General features: G+C 56.4%; 1 protein-coding gene across 3 annotated transcripts in view; it reads right to left on the bottom strand.

Moving 5' to 3' along the window:
- MEF2D (myocyte enhancer factor 2D) overlaps window positions 1-12,676 on the bottom strand; it is a 74,296-nt gene extending 61,620 nt beyond the window's left edge. For all 3 annotated transcript variants that reach the window (XM_062511270.1, XM_062511271.1, XM_062511272.1), the window contains exon 1: window positions 12,405-12,676. The gene's annotated coding sequence lies outside the window, so the exon portion shown is untranslated. The remainder of the gene's footprint in view (window positions 1-12,404) is intronic.
- Window positions 12,677-19,163: the final 6,487 nt, after the last annotated feature.

Raw genomic sequence — 19,163 nt, 5'->3', positions numbered from 1 at the left:
GAGAAAGGGCAATGTGACTGTCACCCCATCACAGGAATCCAGGAGTGGGAATTTGTTAAACCAGCCCCAAGAGTGCTAATGCCCAGGGAAAAACTGACAAACAAGGCTGGTGCTGGGGGACGGGCTCGTCCCATGAGCAGTGGGGCAACTGCTCAAACCCACCCCTCATTTCAGCCAAGTCCTCAAAAGCCACGCGACAAGAAGGAGGTGGGGAGCTGAGAAACATCCCTGTTGAGAGACTACAAAACAAATCAAATGAAGATGTTTGGAGCAGATCCAGATGTTTATTAGTGACGCACATGGAGGTATAAATAATTATCCGGTAGGAATTTTGTTCACAGGCAGCTCTCCCTTATCTAATCAGATCTCAGTGCGACATGGCCCTGGCCTCCCCCTGCTTAAAAAGTCTTGAGAAAACCAGATGCAAAATAAAAAAACCTCACTTGGGGCACCAATTTAATCCCATTAATCACTGGATACTGGGAGCAGAGCTGCCAGCACTCAGATCTCATCCGGCACAGCTTAAGGGAGGATTTTTTTCCTCCAGCAGGAGCACTGGCAGAGGGTCAGATCCTGCATGAGGGTGCAGAGAAAGGCCAGGAGCTGAACCCTAGCACCTTGCCCTATGTCCAGCACCAGGCACGGGTAAATTGGCATCTGTGCGGACAGGAGCCACCGTGGCACTGGCTGGGCCCCTCCACACCAGTGCAAGGAGCTGGACAAGCTCTCGCCTGTAAAAAAACAACTGCTTAAAATACCCTGGCCAACAAACCCCTCCCTTGTCCGGCTGCGGGGTACCAGCCTCTCCAGCGTCCGGACACTGCAATTACCTAAAAATAAATGGACCACAAACCTCAAGAGGCCAAATGGCTGAAGGGGATGAGGACAGCAGGCAACGTGCCCCAGCAGCTGTCACAGCACCACCAAAACCAAAGGGTTCACATGCAACAAAAAAACAGGTAGAAAAAAGGCTTTAACACCCCAAAAACACCACCTGAGCTGATTTTTCCCGGCCCCTAGCATCACCTAACCCATCCGAGGTGCCAGCCCACTGAGCCACACCACCACCCCTGGCATCAGCAGCCCCTCACCCTGCCAACCCCCCACCAGCATTTCCAACGGCTTTACAAAAATTTAACCAACCCAACCCACCATAGGCAAGGCTGCAGAGGGTTCTGCAGAGGCCAGAGACGAGCATTGTTGGAAACTTACTGTAGGAAATTGGCCGCTCGGCTCCAGCTCCTCGTCCCTACTGGTGGGAAAGTCTATAAATCTCTAATAAAAAAAAAAAAAAATCCCCTCCTATTTTATTCCTTCTCTCTCCCCCCTTGCAAAGGATTGCGAAATGGAGAGGGCAGCCAGGGCTTGGATTCGCAGCATTTCTGAGTTCCTACAGAGTCTGGGCTCCCTGCCACCAGCAACAGAGGCTCTGGGGGTGTGGAAAAAGGGAGGAAAAAAATAAAAAGAAGAAGAGGAGTAAAAAAATATATATTTAAAACGTCTTGTTTATTTTGGGGGATGAGAGAGAAAGCTTGCACTGCACAAAGCAGGGTGGAGGGGGAGCAAGGCTCTGGCACTCCTGCAGGCACCACGCATTTGGGAATCAAAAAGGCTCAGTTAAAACACCTCAATTTTGGGTGGGAATACTGAGCTTGCAGAGGATGCTCTTTCCCAGAGTATACATGGGCAATAAGCAATCTCGTATAGAGGGAGGCAACACCTCCAGAGCAGCTGGAGCCCCTTGAGGGCACCCATGGGTGCCAGTGGCAGCTCTCCTCTGCCCTGCCCTGACGCGGCCCCGGGCGCTGTAAGGGGAATTACTGAAGACAGGCTGGAAGAAAAGCCTGCTCCAGCCATGACCCAGATTCCCCTCCAGCCTGATCCCTCACTGAAGTCATAATCCTTGGAGGGCTTCTGGTCTTTTTTTTTTTTAAATACATCCCTGAGTGTTGCCATGGTGACGAGGGGGATGCTATAATTTCAGCATTATAGACTTCAGCACGAGAACAGGAGGGAGAAGGTGGTAGAAATATGGATGAGCTGCACTCGTAATGCACTGGTAATGCATTTAGGGAAAAAAAAGGATGAAAAAGAAAGAAAGAACCAAGGCAGCACCTTGTCTTGGGCAGCAGAAGCTGGAGGAACAGGGCCATGTCACAGCTAAAGGGATGCAAGGGATCATGAAACCATGGAATGGTTTGGGTTGGAAAGGACCATAAAGATGGTCTCGTCCCACCCCCTGCCATGGGCAGGGACACCCTCCACTAGGTTCCACAACCTTCCACAGGTTGCTCCAAGCCCTGTCCAACCTGGCCTTTGGCACTTCCAGGGATGGGGCAACCTAAGCAACCTCTGCCAGGGCCTTACCATCCTCAGAGGGAGTATACTCTTCCCAACATCCCACCTAACCTTGCATTCTGTCAGCATGAAGCCGCTCCCTCCTTGTCCTGTCACTCCAGGCCCTTGTCCAAAGTCATCTCCAGCTCTCTTGGAGCCCTTTAGGCCCTGGAAAGGGCTTTAAGGTTTACCTAGAGCACTCTCTTCCCTGGAATGGGCACCTGCTCCTGTCCCTTAGCCAGAGTTCCCACGTCAGGGCACTGTCAGGGCAGCAGCTTCCCTGGCCATGGATACTCCAGACCTCACAGGGCTTTGCGGGATGCAGTCAGCCACCCAGCCAGGGCACAGCAACAAGTCCTAAATCTCCCCAGAAAACCTTGTGGAGCCCAAGGCCCTGAGCAGGATCACCCTGTTTTGGGGTGTCCTTAGCCCAGGCCACCACAGCTCAGCACCCAGCAGATGTTAAAACTTTGCAAAGAAGCAGCTCCGAAAGGACTGCCCTCCCCTTTTTACCTCTATTTCCTGACACCTTTCCTTTCTGCCTGCTTTGCCCATAGCAGGTCCCCAAGGTATCCCATGCGAGCAGGATGTGGGAGACCCTGTGTTCCTCTCAGCTGGAATAAAACCTACCACTGCCCATGATTTTGCAAGCACATGAGATACCTCAGGGTGTTCTTAACATCACACCACCTTGATTCAGCCCTAGAGAGCCCCTGGGCTGGTGTCTCTGAGTTTTCAGGCTGGTAGGTGACCTGTGACCTCACAGGAGGGATGAACCAGGAACCCGACAGCTTCAGCCCCTCCAGACCCTTGGGACCTCAAGACCTCCTGTGGCACAGAAATAGCAAAACTGTATGAACAGAAGCCAAACCAGTTTTAGCCACATTTCCACCCTGCTCGCAGCCCTTCCCACCCCATTGCCAGGCACTGAACCGGCACCTGCTGTGACGAAAGATTTCCGAAAGACGCACAAATAAAAATATGAACATACACAAACACCTCTGCTCAAACCCAACGGCCCATGACCCCCATCACAAGCGAGATGGGCTGCCAGGGACCCATGAGGTCCCAGAGGAAGCCAGACTGCCCCAGGGGAATGCCAGATCCACACCACACACAAGTGGGGAGGTGAGAAAAAGCTCCAATCTGGTGCGTGGCACTTGGCACCACGTCCTCTGGCCATGCAGCCTGCACCCCTCAGCCTCTCTGAGGGTTGGGAGAGAGATCCTGACCACAAAACCCAGGTGGCCAGTGTTGGGGGGCACTGAGACATCACTGCCTCAGTCCTGCACTGGAGCCCCTTCGCCTGGGCACAGCTCAGTGGGGATCCTCGAATCCCAGCATGATGCTGGGACAAAAGAGTCTCCTGAGCTCTAAAAGCCTAAGTAAAACCACAGCACATCACTGCCAAAGTGGGAACTCCAGGTGCAGGATGGCAGCAGGTACCAAGGACCCCCCACGAGGATTCAACATGCTCATTCCTCACTACAAAAAAAACTCGCGTAACCCCAGTGGAAAAAATATCGTGACTGTTTTGTTTCCTTGCCCGAAGGGGAGCCAAACCCCCAAACTACCATCTTCAGCATCTGACCTGTCAGGCCTTGGGCCATCAGGGAGCTTTCAGCAGTGCCCCAGCTCCAAATTTAGCCTCAAAGGTATTTATCTCTGAGAAGCTAAAACCAAAGCTACATTTGCATAACAAAAAGACCCCGATGCTCGGTGCAAGTGCTGCTGGCAGGGGAGAGGACATGCAAAGCAGGCTCTCTCGCCAAGCAAAGGCAATGAAGGTCACCTAGGCAGATGCTGAGCTCGCCATGGCTGGTCCCCTCCACTGGAAAGGACAAGGCAAGAACATCTTCCCATAAGGAAAGCATCTTCCCAACCTTCCCCCTTCCACCTCGTCCAGTTGGAGCACCTCTCCCCAGCACAAAGACAGGTGTGAAATCTTGCTCACTAAAGCACACACTCACATCTGGCCCTACAGCTGAAAGACCTGAGGGCAACTAAGGGGATTTTTCCAAACCCTCCCGATCTGTGTTGAGAGCTGGGCTCACCATCTTCCTCTCCTAGGTGCCAGTGGCTGGCACAGGGACGGGCAGCTTCATCCCCTCAGGAGCAGCGCCCATGGGGAAGCAGGAGCTGAGGAACCCAGCCCTTGGCCATTCTCCAGCAGCACCCGAATGCAGCTCCCACACCCCCTGGGGCCCCTGGGAGCAACCAGGAGCTCATCCCAGGGGGACCCCCACCCCTCCCGTGGGAGCAGGTGGAAGGCACAGCAGCTCTGTGCTCAGCTGTCTGACACCAGGTCAGCACCTGCTGGTGCCTGCAGCTCAACCCAGCACCTGTCTCATCCTTTTGGGACAAAGTCCCTTCAGGAACTGGCGTCACCCGACTCCCTGTCTCCTCCTTATCTCGCACCGACTGAATCCCCTCTTGCCCTGCCATCCTCACAGCTCACTCAAAGCCCAACCGTACCAAAACCCCAGGGCATCACACCGAACTCAATAAAGCATCGCTGTGCCCCAGGCTGCCCCAAGAGCCAGATGTTCACATCTTTCCCCACCCCCCCCCCCCAACAAGGAAATGCCAGCTCTGGGGAGAGGATTGATGGAGGAGCAAGAAGCAGCCACCAGCTGCCGCGGGAAGAGGCCTTGGCTGCCTTCACCACCAGCATCTTGCTCCAACCATTTGTTCTGCTTCTATTTTCGAAAGCGCTGGGGCTCAGCGCTCCGCAGATCCCAGCCTCCCCACCGCCAAGCAAGGCGACATATTTCTGCTAAGAGGGAGCGCCGGCTCCGCTCCCCATCTTGGCAGCAAGCATCCACGCAGGACTGGGGATATTTTTGATCGAGCGAGCCGAGAGGTGCTAGTTTTCCCGGCGGCTCATTGCCGGCGCGTGGGAAGGACAGCCATGGCGAGTCAGGGAAGGTTGAGGATGGATCCGTGACTGATCCCTGTGCTTAAAACCCTGGAGATGGGGCATCAAATCCTCTTAAGTCATGCAAAGTGAGATGTCCAGTGGCACATGGAGCTCTCTGGGAAAGCATCACCCAAGGGATAAGGCTGGAGATGAGGCCTGAGTTTGGCTGCATCCCAACCACCTGAGCCCTTCTGGGAGTCCCCACACTGGCCCATGCTCTCAGAGGAGAGCTGGCATGCACACACCGTCCACGTGATCCCAAGTGCTGCTCCTCACCAGAATACTCCATGGAAAACTGCCCCAAGCCCACGTCCAAGTAAGCCCTGCCTTCACCCAACCCTTTCACATATCCTGTTCCAGTTATTGAAATAAATTTGCTGCTATGGCAGGCTTTTCCCAGGGGCAGAGACGTGTCTCCAGGGAACATGTGGTTTACCCCTGGGATAAACACGAGGGTTGGAATGACATGATTTTTAAGGTCCCTTCCCACTTAAACCATTCCATGTGTCTATGATAACAGTGCCTAGAGGCACCTCCTCACCGCCATGACCTTCCCAGAGGTGTCAGCACCAGACACAATTGGTGACACATGAACACCTTCCTTCCCCCATGGTTCTTCCAGCAAGTTCTGAACCAGTCCAAGTGCTTGCAGCATGTCAGGCTCTGAGTCTGACAGAGCCAAAGCCAGAGCTCCCTGCAGGGGAATTCTAAAGGCCAAAAATCCACACAGCTCCCAGCAGAAGGAGGGTGCTTGTGGCAGAGCCAGGCTCCAGCAACACCAGGATTTTAAGAAGCTGTGGGGTCTTCAGCCACTCCAACCTGCCACCCATCATCCAGCCAAGCAGCACCACGGTCCTCAGCCACAGGAGGTGCCACGGGTGCCACAGGACACTGCACCCCAGGGATGGACACCATTCCCAACCACTGGCATTTGGACAGAGTGGGCAGTTCCTCCCAGGGCTCGCAGCTCGCTCAGATGCCTTCAAGAAGCCTGTGGGTACCAGCTCCATGGGGACATTTATCACATTTAGACAAAGCATGACAGCTCAGCCCTCATCTATAGTTACACAAACACACAGCCACTCTCTGACTCTGCATATCCAAAATGGGTGAAAAACACCCATTTCTTGGCCGTCCCAAGCTTGCAACTGGTCTTTCCCCATGGATGCCACCATGGACAAAGAGCACCCACGCCTGGAGCCTGATCCCTGCCATTCCCTGCCCCAGCCCCTCATCACAGTTGTTTATCTCCTGCTCCCAGCACTGTGCACAGCAGCTGCGGTGCAGGATGGTCTCGGTGACTGCCCATACAAAATAAAAAAAGGCTGGTTGGTGAAAATAACTTGTCCACATTCTTTATTGTAATTTTTTTCTTCCCTGCTAGTGGAAACTCCTGCTCCGGCACCATGTCTCAAGGTTACTGCTAGGGGTGGGGGAGGATTTCAGGTTTTACAACTGAAAAATTCCAGAAAGAAACCCAGAAATGTTGCCAGCCGTTTACGGAACAGAAGTCCTTTATCCAATTAATTTATTTAACTGGTATTTTTTTTCTTACATTTGATGCAGCAGGTTTAAGCAAACTGTTTCTTTCAGCCCCTCAAATTTTGTCTGCTTTGATAGAAAATTCTCACTAATGCCATGAACATTTCCAATTCTCAATTTCTTTTTTAAGGAAAACTAAACCAGATGAATCTGACCCCACATACTTTCCCCACCTGCACAACATGGGATGTGTTCCTGGGTATGGCACCTAGCAATTTTTCCCTGAAGTCCTCCATTAATTGGAAAGGAAAAAATGTAAGAGTAAAAAGAAAAATTTCATCTTCAAAATAAGAAAAAAGATGCTTTTGAAAAGGATGGAGGAAAGTCACTTTGTTCCAAAAGGCACTTCCATTTAAAAAAAAAGATGAAAATTTCCAAGCAGGGCTATTTATTACCACTGCTCATATCCATCAGTAACTCCTTGCACCTGAAGCTCCAGCACATCCTCCAGAGCAGGTACCCCCAGGCCCACAGCCCCAGCAGCCCTGGGACTGTGAGCTGCAGGATCCATCATGCAGGAGATGCTGATAATCCCTTTATGGCAGAAGGAGGAGAGGGGAGAAGGAGGAATCCCACTAGGACTCCCAAGATGATTCCTTGGCAGCCCTGGGGTGGGCTCAGATCAGCCACCTGGCCCCACAGGCAGGTGCCACTCCCCAAATCTCATTACTACTTTTGGGGATGGAAAAAAAGGTAAAAAAATAATTTGAGAGCCATGGATTAGTCCTGCCTCCTTCCAAAAGGAAAAGGCTGATGCAACAGCAGTGCTGCAGTGGGAGGTCACCCTTCCCCAAAGCCCCCAGCTCCCCACCCGTGCCCCAAGCTGAGGGAGCTGCAGGCATCTCCTCCTGGAAGCGGTTTGGGGTTTGTGCCGGACACTTGCAGGAAGCTGTTTGAAGCTCTGGAAAGAGAAACTATTCCTCCTCCTCCTCTTCCTCCCTGTCCAGAAATAGGTAATTTAATTACCCCCTTTCCAAGCCCAACTACCACTGACTCAGGACAGGAGGTGGGAGTGCTTCCACCCTGCGCCGGCTCATGCCCAGCAGCAGCCCAAAGCCACTATGCATGGCTTTGACCTTGAGCCATTGTGCCAGCAGGACTGGGTGTCAGGGCACAGCCAGCGCAGCCAGGGCTCAGCTCCCCACCTCTGCATTCCAACGAGTGCTGCTGACTTAAAGCAAGGAGGGTTGGGCCATGGGTGCTGCGAGCCCCTCCACGCGCAGCCACGGGCAGAGCCATGTGCCTCCTCCAGGAAAACGAACGGCTAATTGCAAGCTGAGAAATCCTACGTGTCCTGCTCGGCACAAAGACTGAAACGTGCACTCTGGTTGCTTCGGGATGGGACACCATGGTGGCTCCTGGGTGGTGACTTGAGACTGACACATCCCAACACAGGCATCATCCCACCCTTCCAGGACACCTGCCTGGCACCGCTCCGGCTGCTCGGGCTTCGCCTGTGGCAGCAGAAGAGCAGCACCACATGCTGAGGACTGGAGGGGCACAAAGCTATTTTAAAGTCTCGCTGGGCACCATGGCACTACCCAGCACTGGCAACAGGCCCCGGCAGCTGTTCCAGTATTCCAGCAGTCAACCACAATCAGGGTAGCTCCCGAAGGGTGACACAAATGGTGGGCAGCAAGGACCTACCACCACTCCACGCACCTCATCTCATTGTCCCTTTTTATATCGGGGAAGATGTTCACCTGTAGTTCAGAAGCCTGGGAATTATGGAACAGCTGCAGTGTTCCCCCAGCTTTGTCATGACCCTCACAGAAAAAGGACAAGTTTCCCCAAAAAACTGCTCCCATGCAGCTCAGAGACCCAAGTCCCTCATCTTTTGAGCTCTCCCATTTAAGAGAAAGCAAACCTAGACCTCCCCGCCAAAATACATCACTCCAAATTGCTTTGTTCTCCAAGTGGGCACTTTTTTAGGATTTTTAAAAGGATGCAGACTCTTGTCTGTTTTGCAAGCAGTGGGGAGCTATAGCGGGGAGACATTGAGAGTGAGGGGAAAGGAAAAATTAAAGAAGAACCATGAGCAAAGCAAAGTGGAGTGCAAGATGCAAACCGACAGATCCAGGGAGGCAGAGCTGCTGGCAGGCAGACGGCGAGATCCATCTTGAAAGCAAAAGCAAACTGCTGCTCACACAGGCAGAGGGAAAAACCTAGAGGTCTTCAGCACTGCCTGTGCTCTGATCAAACAAAGTGATTAACAAATCTCAGCTTTTTACTGAAAGCTTCTCTAATTAGTGGAAAAAGGAAAGGAAAAAACAAAACCAAACCCCCGAGAGTCACATCGAGCGGTGAAGTCCCAGACAGTGTTGGGTGAAGCTGACGGGGTAATGCACCCCACAGTCCTGCTGGCACAGGGAGGGCAAGCACAGCCAGGGGCACCCAGCGGTCACCCCACGGCACCAGCATGGCCACACATTTCCACGCCTCCCCAGCCTTCCTCCTCCTCCTCCCCTTCCTCCTCCTCACTTGCTTTCTCCTCACCGCGTCAGGCTCAGCAGCAGAGCTGAACCTTCCCGGGAGCAGCACTGTCATCTACAATAGAGTCACCTCTGAACTCGGGACGGCTCAGCCTCCAGGAACTGCCAAAATAGCGATAAAAATAAGAAAGAGCCCCTGGCCCGAGGAGTTCACCCTCCCAACAGATGGGACGGCGCCGGGGTGAGGCAGGGGAATATTTTTAGCTCTGGTTGCAGATGGGGAAGTCCGGCACAGCATCGACACAGCAGCCCCATCGCCGCCCATGCAGCTCACCGTGCCTGGGTCACCTCCATGTGCACTCCCGGGTATTAAGAGGATTTAATGGGATGCTGCCTGCTCACTTCCTGAGCCTCAGGCACCACCTTCCAGGCCAGTTCACACCATCACAGCTCCACATGGCATCTCACCACCACTGCTGGGGGCACCCAGTGGGGCAGCAATGGTCCGGGGGAGCAGAGGCAATGTCAGCAACCCACACCCCTCTCCCTCTATCCCCTTCATTCCCAAAATGTCCCTGCAATCCATCAGAGACATGCCACGCAGCACTCCATGGCGGGTTCCTCCCAGCACACTCCAGGCAACGCCAACCTGACCCTGGGAAGCGCTCTGGCATGGAAAAAAAGAGGGAAAAGCAATTTCTGCCCCTCACCACAGATACTTTTTTAGGTTCAAATAACTCGCCCAGGGTGCCAGATGCATAGCTTGTAGCTGAGCCCTCTGCACCTAGTTGAAGCCCTCCTGTTTATTCAGGATGTGCCAAGTAGCATCTCCCCCCACCCTCACGTCCATTGTGAGCCAGGGCCTGCACCAGAATCCACACCTCCCTGTCAGGCAGCTGCCGGCACCAGCTCCCAGCACACGCCAGCATCGCAGCAGCTGGGTCCCGCTCCCGTACTTTTTGTCCGACACTTTCGGCTTTGTTCTCCCTCTCACAAAGCCGACGTGAGGCTGCCCTGGCAGCATGAAGGGACCTTGAAGTGGATGCAGTTTATGACCATATTTAGGCTCCTTTATGTTGCCAGAGTCACAGTAAAGGGCTACAGCATTAAATGAGACTCAGACCCCACTTGTTTCACTTGGCAGCCTGGGAAAAATCCACCCTGGGTGACTCCAGCACCATCCATGCCTCCGCCCTGCCCGCTCAGGGACAGCACAAAATAGCAACAGCCCTTTCCAGCTCTGCAGTTGCACTTCCCAAGAGGAGCCAGGAGCCCCATAGCAGTGAGGAGGGGGGTATTAAACACATTAACCACCTCCCCCATTCTGAGAACACCACCAAAGCAAGGGGAAGCAAAGGGATGTGCCCAAGGTCACCTACTGACAAAGCCAGCACTTCCCAAGGTCCCAAGAGCCCCCCAGCAGGACTGAGCACACATAGGGACGTGACCGCTCAGCATGAGGAGCTCCCAAGCCAGTTTGTGCTGAGGGAGAGCCCGGGCAGGAGTGGAAGCCCTCAGCCACCTGACACAAGAGCCAGTGGTCCTTCAACACGAGCGTGTTAAATAAATCCCTGCTGTGGCGGAGCCACCAGAGAAACCTGAGCAGCGGCCCCCACCGCTGTGGGGACACTGGCCACCTGCTCGGAGCCAGCACAAGTGCAGATGCCTCAGCTTGGCAAAGCCGCGACAACTGCAGGGGCTGAAGGGCAAGGTGGTGGGGGTGGAAAGGAGAATTCATGAGGCCCATCCAGAGGTCTGTGACATTCAGGAGCCCATGGCACCGATCCTGAGGGCAGGGCAAGCAGCTTGCTTTGGAGGTCCAAAGAGATAGGGACAGCTTAGCGCCCCCAGGCCAAGGCCACCAGCACCAAATCAGCTCAGGGAAGGACAGAATATAACCAGAATAACCCTTACCTACACCAAAAAGCTGCACCCCTGGCCTGATGAGTGTTCCCGTCGCACTGAGGATGGCACATCAGCAGCAAGATTTCAGGCTGGCTGTCCTGGGACAGTGGATCCAGAACACCCACCTTGGTCAAGCAACGCCAGCCCAAAAATCCACACACAGCCACACACTGCGAGAGAAAGAGCTTTGGAAGGAGAGGATCAGGCTTTCCCGGGGTGGGGGAAGGCAGAGGTGCTGAGCTGAAGTGCAAGGGCAATTTGCACCAGCACAGGCGTCTCTGTCCCTGTCCAGACCCCTGCCCACAGTAACGGGGAGTCACCAGCCAAAACTGCGTGGCAGCTCCAACACTTGTGGAGGATGAAGAAGAGGGGACAGCCCAGCTGGCGGCCGTGCAGAGCTAGAGGTATCATGGGGCTCCACGGGTGCAGGGGGAAGAGCTGCGCGTGTGGCACACGCGTGTGCCTCACTGACCCTCTTGTGCGTGAGGGGAGAAAAGGAAAATAAATAAAAAAATAAAAAACAACTACAAAGCCAAAGGGGTTTGGGAGCTGCGGGGAAGCGAAAAGCTGCAGGCAAACCGGCGTCAGAGATGCCGAAAAGCCACAGATGCCGGCCGCCCTGTCACCGCATCCCTGCTCAGCATCGCGGTCCCTCCGGCCAAGGAAGCGCTCGGCACCCTGGGGAGGCCGTGGCAGTAGTGACGAGGTTTGGCCCCACCATGATACCCTGCTCCGGCCGCTGTCGGATGGAGCTGAGGCGCTGAGCCCTCCCGGACAAACAATCCCAGCTGTCAGCTCAAGAGCCGGCTCCCGGCCAAGGCATGGACGCTCCAGGACTCGATTTACCGCCGGCTCTCCCAAAATCTGCTCTTGCCAATCAAAACGCAGCCCCCACCGGCACCCGGAGCCTCGCCGGCGAGTCCCCCCACAGTGCCCATGTCATCGCCCTATGTCCTGCCAGGGAGGGCACCCCCCAGCTCCCGAAATCCACTGGGCCCTGCTTCTCCCTGGGTCCCGCCAGGCCGCAGCGGGTCCCATTCGAGGGTGGACGCAGTGCCGCGGGTGGGCTCACGGTCTGTCACCACGGGGGTCCCACGCTGCCCACCGCCCCAGTGCGGGGTGGGCACCCCCAGTGCTGCCCCCACCCCACCAGCAGCACCCAGCGGGACCATCCCCGTGTGCCGCACCCGGCACCCGCATCCCCCCCGTGTCCCGCACCCCAGCGTATCCCACACCCCACCGTGTCTCGCGTCCCGCGCCGCCCTCACCTGTCCCCGCAGCGCTCAGGCCGAGCCGCCACTTCTTCCCCTTCCTCCCGCTCCCTCCTTCACCTCTGCACCATTTTGGTGACGGTTTGTTTTGAAGCCGAGGGGGGAGGAGGAAGGAGGGGGGCGCGGGGGGAGGATGTGCCGCTGCCGCCGCCGCCGCTGCTCCCGCCCCCGCCCAGCCCCGCGCCTCGGGGCGGCTCCGTGCGGTGCGGGGTTCGGGGGGTCCCTCCGTTCCCCCCACCCCAAACACAGCCGGGACGAGCAGGGCTCCGCGCCCGGGGAAAGGTGGGGTGGGGGGGGGGGGTGGGGTTGTCCTCGGAAGTAGCGCCAGAATCGCGAAACGTTGAAAGAAATAAAAAATAATGAAAAATAACAATTATAAGGAGGGGGGGGAAAAAGCCGACAGCGAAGAAGCGCGAGAGCGGGAGGGACCCACCTGAGCGGGGCGCAGACCGGCCGCTGCCCGGGCTGCGGCGGAGCCGGCGGGGAGCGACCATGGCCGGGCCCGGCCCAGCGTCAGGGGCGGCGGCGGTGGCGCGGGCGGCCAATGGCCGCGGCGGGGGGGAGCGAGCGGGGCCGGGGTGGGACCGGGACCAAGGGGGGCTGAGCCGGGGGGGAACCGGGGCCTAGCGGGGCTGAGCCAGGCCCGGGGCTGCGCTGAGCCGGGGAGGGGGAATCGTAGCCGGCGGGAGGGTGTGCTGGGCCGGGACCTTCCCTCTCCCACCCTCAGGGTCTGGCCTGGACCCACTCGTTTTCCCCAGGGTGGGCAGGAGCGTCCCGCCCGGGCCCGCGGCCGGAGCAGTTGCCCCGGGGTAATGGGGGCATGGTGGGTTCTGCCTCAGCTTCCATGGGGGGGGGGTCGGGCTCGGGACAGTGTGTCTGTGGGGTCCGAGTGTCCCTAAAGCTACACAGGTGACACCAGCTGCCCGTGAAGGTCCCAGTTGTGCTGTCAGGATGCTGGATTCGGCACTCAGATGCAGTGGAAGGTCCCAGTTCTGTGTCCGGCATGGGCACAGAGCCCTCGTGGGTGAGTTGCTGCCCGGTGTGGCCGGACACGGCCCAGCGGCTGCTCCTGCCTCTGGTGTCCTCACTGCGCTGGGTTCCCAGGGCTCCCAGCCGTAACCCGGCCCTTCCCACAGCTCCAGATCCTCAGCCGAGCATATGGCACTGGCACTGGGCTCCCTGTGCTCCTCGGCAGCCGGGCCGCAGCACCCAGACCCCGCTCTGAGACAGGGCTCTACATTCCCAGCTCCTAAAGTAGCTGCAACCCAGATAAATCAGTCTGTGCTACCCACAAGAAATCCAACAGGTCCAACAATGGCTCCCATCTCTGTGCCAGGACAGTTTGGGGCTGTGAACTGGGGCAGGGATCTGTTTTTCAGGGGGTTGAGTAACTCTTTCTGTTCCTGTCTCACCACAATGTCCAGTGCCAGTTATCCACAGCCTCAAAGCAGCTGGTGGTGGGTACAAGCATCCTTGGGGCCAGGGGGGATACACCACCCACCTATACCCCAGATCTGCACTGAGTGGTATGGTGAGTGCTGGTGATCCCACTGGATGAGCTTTCCCACCGCTGGGAATGCTGGAGGAGTGCCATATGGCAGGGCTTGGGGTCAGCATGGGACACAGGTTTTCCTTTCCCAGGGACACATACGGCATGGTGGGCCTGGGCAGGCTCCCACATGCCACACAAAGGAGTAAAAATAAAAATCAGGCTGATGTGGGACTGTTCCTGGCAGAAAAAGACTGGTTCCAGGGGTCAGAGCCTCCGCAGTAGATGTTTAATGGGTTCCCCTGACTGGCAGAACGCAGCCCACTTTCCATCCTGGTGACATGGAGCCAGCACGAGTCTGGTGCAATTCCAGTACTCCATAAGAATACTGAGTGATGGCTCTGTCACATACAAAGCCACTGTCCCAGCCCAAGCGGGGCTAGGGAGCAGTGACAGGGATGTCCCAGCCCTGTTGGGTCACATTCAGCTGGAGCACTGGGAATATGAGTGCTCCCAAGTGTCACTGGAGCAGAAAACCAGCACAGGGCAGCTCCTGGGCATGGGGACAGAGTCACTGTGTTTTCAGCCAGATGATGCCTGTAGCCATTAAGGCAGCAGCATGTGGTCCCCCTGCACTGGCCTCCACAACAAGGGCACTGTACAAGCCCAAAAAACCCAATTTCCTCCCCAAACGCCTGGGGTGACACGGTATGGCGCTGGGGTGTGCTCCCATCACAGCTGTTCATCACGGCCGGCTCTGCCCTGAGCCCCATCCCAGGCCAGGAGGGCAGGAAGACGTTCCCCGATGCCAGTGACTCAGCTGAGGGGGTTGTTTTGCAACACTCTGGGTGTGGGAGGCTCCTGGTGTGTGGAAAGTAGGCGGCAAATTATCCAAATTACCCGAGGTGTGTGGTGAGCTCAGGGCCCAGGGAGGTTGGTGGGCTCGGAGCAAGCGAGGGGTGAGGGACCTGCACCCGGAGCTGGGGTAGGGGGTCCCACTCCAGGGCTCTCACCAGGTGCTCTAGGCTGGGATAGTGACTCTGGGATGAGCTTCTCCAGGGTCTGGTGCCCACAGACCTTCCTCACACTGATCTGGGACAAAGCAAAGGCACAAGGGTGAGAGGACATGATGGTCTCAACAGAGAGGCTGGGTCTGACCAAGCATCAGTGGTGGCATGGGCACTTCAGCTGCCACCACCCCTCTGACTCAGTGACACAGTTTTCTGCTGGCTCCTTCCCCCATCCCAATATGTATTTCTAGTGGACTTTTCAATGTGTTTGGCTTTTTGGGGCTGTTTGTTGTCAGTTAGTTATTTCATTATATTTATTGTTAGAAATAAGGTTATTTTTAGCACACTGTTGGTTTAGATAGAGATGGGATTAGTCATCTCACCAAGAGCTGTTTGCAGTCTCTCCTCAAGGATTCTCTGGGGTTTGTTTTCCAATCAACTGAGATCATGTATCCAAAGAAATAAAAAATAAAAATAGTCAGAATAATATGCAGCAGCCGCGCTCTGGTGCCTCTCTGTGAGTTATGGGATGAAAATGAGGGAAGGATCCAAAGGATCCAACCCAGGATATTTATGAGACAAAGACAAGAACATTACTGTGAACCTCAAAGTATTTTGGAAAGTCAGTTTGAGCTGCCTTTTTTTTTCTTTTTTTTTCTTTTTTTTTTTTTTTTTTTTTTTTTTTGTCTCTTGGGAACTGAATGCTGAGTAACTCCCTTCCCACACCAGGCTGCTGCTTTGTACAGCTGGTGCGCAGCCTCTTGACAGTGGAAACTGCTTTCCCTTGTCCTATGCCAGCAGGAAGGAGGCAGGACTTCTGGGTCCTCCAAGATATGCAGCCACCTACACCCTTCAGGCTATTGAAAAAAAAGAGAAAAAAAGGCACCCAATAACCTAAAGTGGGAAAGACGTTTGTTCCTTTCCTGCACAAAACTCAGGGAGGGGAGCGGGGTGAGGGCTGGTGGCACAGCCAAGAGCAGAATCTTGTATTGTGGAGCAGCATCTCCAGCCTCCTTGCCACGACTTTTTGTCTCTCTCTGCCAGTGTTCCTCCCTCTGAACCAAATGGGAGCAGAGTCCCATGGGTGTTTTGGAGAGACCAGTTTGGCTCTTAAAGACTGGGGTTGGATGCAGGGAGGAATCGAAGTTCATAGCTCATCTCAGCTCGTCTCCCACTGGAAGTGCTGCTGCCAGCTTGTCCCTGGCAGTGCCGGTGCCCTTGGTATGCAGAGCTGAAAGCGAGGGAGGGGGATGGGGGTCCTGTCATGCCACATCAGCTGGACCCTGGCCCAGGATGGGGCTGATGCCCTTGGCAGTGGCACAGCCCATCTCGGGACGGGGAGAGGAGCAGAGCCGGAGCTGCACTGACGGGGTCATTCCCAGCTCCCCAGCACTCACGGGGTCATTCCCAGCTCCCCGGCCCCGAGCCGAGGGACAGCCCCCGTGATCACCCGGGCCTCTGCCAGCCCTGCTCCTGGGGCACCCGTGACCTCCTGCCTGCGCTGGGGTGACATGCCCAGGGCTCAGCGCTGCACAGCCGAGGACAAGAGTGCCACACGCGTGGTGACAGGGCGGGGGGGGGGGGGGGGGGGGGGCAGGGAGGAAGCGCCGCCTTCACGGGGCCCCTCGGGCCCCCCCACCCACCCCGGCTTGGCCACGGCAGGAGGATTATTTGCCCTAGCAGCTGGCCGATGCCCCAGCATATGCCGGGGAGGGGTGGGGGATGCGCGGACGACGCTGCCAGCGATGCTCCCGGGCGACCCTGCAAGGCTGGGAGCGGGGTCCGTCCTGCCCCGGCCGTGCACCCCTGCCGGCCCCCCGCTCCTGCAAACGCTCCCTTCCTCCCTGCCCCCCTTCCTCTCCAAGTCTAAATTCTCCCACAGCGTCCATTGACGTCCTGCCTGCGTCACCGTCTCCAGCACAACCAGACAGCACGTGGGAGAGGCAGGTTAAAGCGGCAGGGCCCTGGGAGGGCTCCAGCTGCGCACCCCAGCAGCGGGGCTGTGCGGGGAGGGGCCACCCCGCTGAACCCCCCACCCAAACGGGACCCGGGTCCTGCTGCCGACGGGAGGCGATTCTTGCCTCACCCCAGGCTGAATCGACGCAGGCTGGGGGAAGATGAGGCTTTTTCTCGCCCATTTCGCCCAAGGCTTGCACTGGAGCGTCAACACGTTTTGCTTCCAGGTCCATGCCTGCATCCTCCACTCCTCTCTGCCGTGCTCCAAACCCACCCAAATGGGGACCAGGAGCTCTGTTGGCCAGAGAAGGCAGCTTGCATTCGACATGCAAGCTCCCCGAACCCGCTCCTAAACCCGGAGCCAGACTCGCGTGTTTTTTTCCCGGCTGCTGGGCCCCCAGCCAGTTCTTGTGCCTTCACATCTGGGCTTTGCCTCTGCCCGAATTACGGTGCAGCTCAGCTGGGTCCTGGGGGCTGGGAACATGGTTTGCACGCAGGAGAAGTGCCAGAGCTCTGCCAGGGCGTGGGATGCAGTGGGTTTTGCAAGGGCTCAGGTGGGGGGGTGCAGTGGCTTTTACAAGGGCTCAGGTACCACCCCTGAAGGCCGCTCATCGTTTCTGCTCCCGGATATTGTCTGGCAGCGCTGCAGGATGTCCCCTTGGCCGTGACTCCAGAGAACACCCCCCACCCCGAAGCACAGCCCTGCTTCCTTGCTTGTGTCCGTGCTGCTACACGGGGGGCTATTTTTGTCCCTTTCCTTCTATTTATTGTGCCAGAGCCGTGGTGAGAGAAGGCTGTGGTGTTTGCTTTGTGATTGCTTCCTTCCCGCCCATAACCTTTTGCCTTAAAAACGGGATTCGCCCTGATCCTGGACCCAAGGCCGGGAAGCCTGGGCAGCATGCCATGGGCGCTGGCACTGCAAGACTCTTGGGGGACAGAGATTTCTGGCTCTGACCCTGGTTTAGATGCAAAGCTGAGTGCAAACACACCGCCCTTCAGCTCCCTATGGCACAAACTGCAGCCCTGAATCTCCTCCCCTCGAGCATCCCCAGCCCCCGCCCGGTGCCTCCAGCAGCGCGGGCACTGCCACGCTCGCACCCAGCCTGTGGAATGCTCAGCTTCCAAAGGCAGACAGATGGGTGAGTGGGAATCATCGTAGTGAGCCCTCAAACAGGAGCCACCACGAGAGAGAGGGGAAAAATTAAAATAACTCAAGTTGCAGAAAGCAGCCACTCTTATAGGCAACAGGCAGAGGCAGCCCTGCACGAGCATCCCCAGGGCTAGCAGCACACTCGCTGGGTCAGACCATCCTCATCCTCCCTGACACACCACTCAGGGCACCGAGCCAAGCGGAGAGTTATCAGTCCTGAGCTGGGCTACCATGTCTGCTAGGTTTGGAGAACACCTGATAAATTCAAGGAGGTGAGGGAGGACCCCACTACTGTTGCAAAGCATCGGTGCTGCCTTGGCCTGGCCACTGGTCAGGACTATTTGCCAACAACCCCAGCACACTGCTGCCTCCACCCCACTGCAGGGTGTGGGATCTGCTCAGCAGGGCTGACACTCTGTGGGGTAACTACCAGGGCCAAACCCTGCCCAAAAGAGAAGGACTCGGGGCTGTTGGGGAATGAGAAGCTCGACGTGACCTGGCAATACCAACTGGCAGCCAATACAAACAATGCTGTCCCACATATATGGGGCTCATCCCACAGCATAGGCGTCACCTGAAGAGGGGGATTCTGCTCCTCTGCTCGGCTCTGGTGAGACCCCACCTGCAGTGCTGCCTCCAGCTCTGGGGCCCCCAAGCACAGGAAGGACATGGAGCTGCTGGAGGGAGTCCAGAGGATGAGATATTAGAAAGAAATTCTCTGTGGAGGTTACCCAGAGAAGCTGTGGCTGCCCCATCCCTGGAGGCATTCGAGGTCAGAATGGATGGGGCTTGGAGCAGGGATAGTGGAAGGTGTCCCTGCCCATGGCAGGGGGTGGAACAAGACGAGCTTTAAGGTCCCTTCCAACCCAAACAAGTCTATAATTCTGTGATTCTGCAGGCAGCAAACCCAGCTGGGGTTTAGCTCAGCCCAGGCCAGAAGCAGCTTTGCTGGTCTGTGTTGGAGGTTTCCAGCTGGGACAGCAGCAATTCCTGGGGCAGATCAGGCACAGCAGAACCCCTCACCTCCTGCTGCTGGGGGCTTATCAGCTAGGTAAGCATCTTTTAGCACCCAGGAGGCTTAAGCTCAGCACAATGCTTATCAGCTAATGGAGTCTGGGAACACTTTGGAGCACCTTGCAATTTTAAATTAA

The sequence above is a fragment of the Cinclus cinclus genome, chromosome 31, assembly GCF_963662255.1.
Source record: "Cinclus cinclus chromosome 31, bCinCin1.1, whole genome shotgun sequence".
Lineage (NCBI taxonomy): Eukaryota > Metazoa > Chordata > Aves > Passeriformes > Cinclidae > Cinclus > Cinclus cinclus.
Note: the sequence above shows the minus strand (reverse complement) of the source record. Positions and strands in the feature narration are given on the sequence as shown.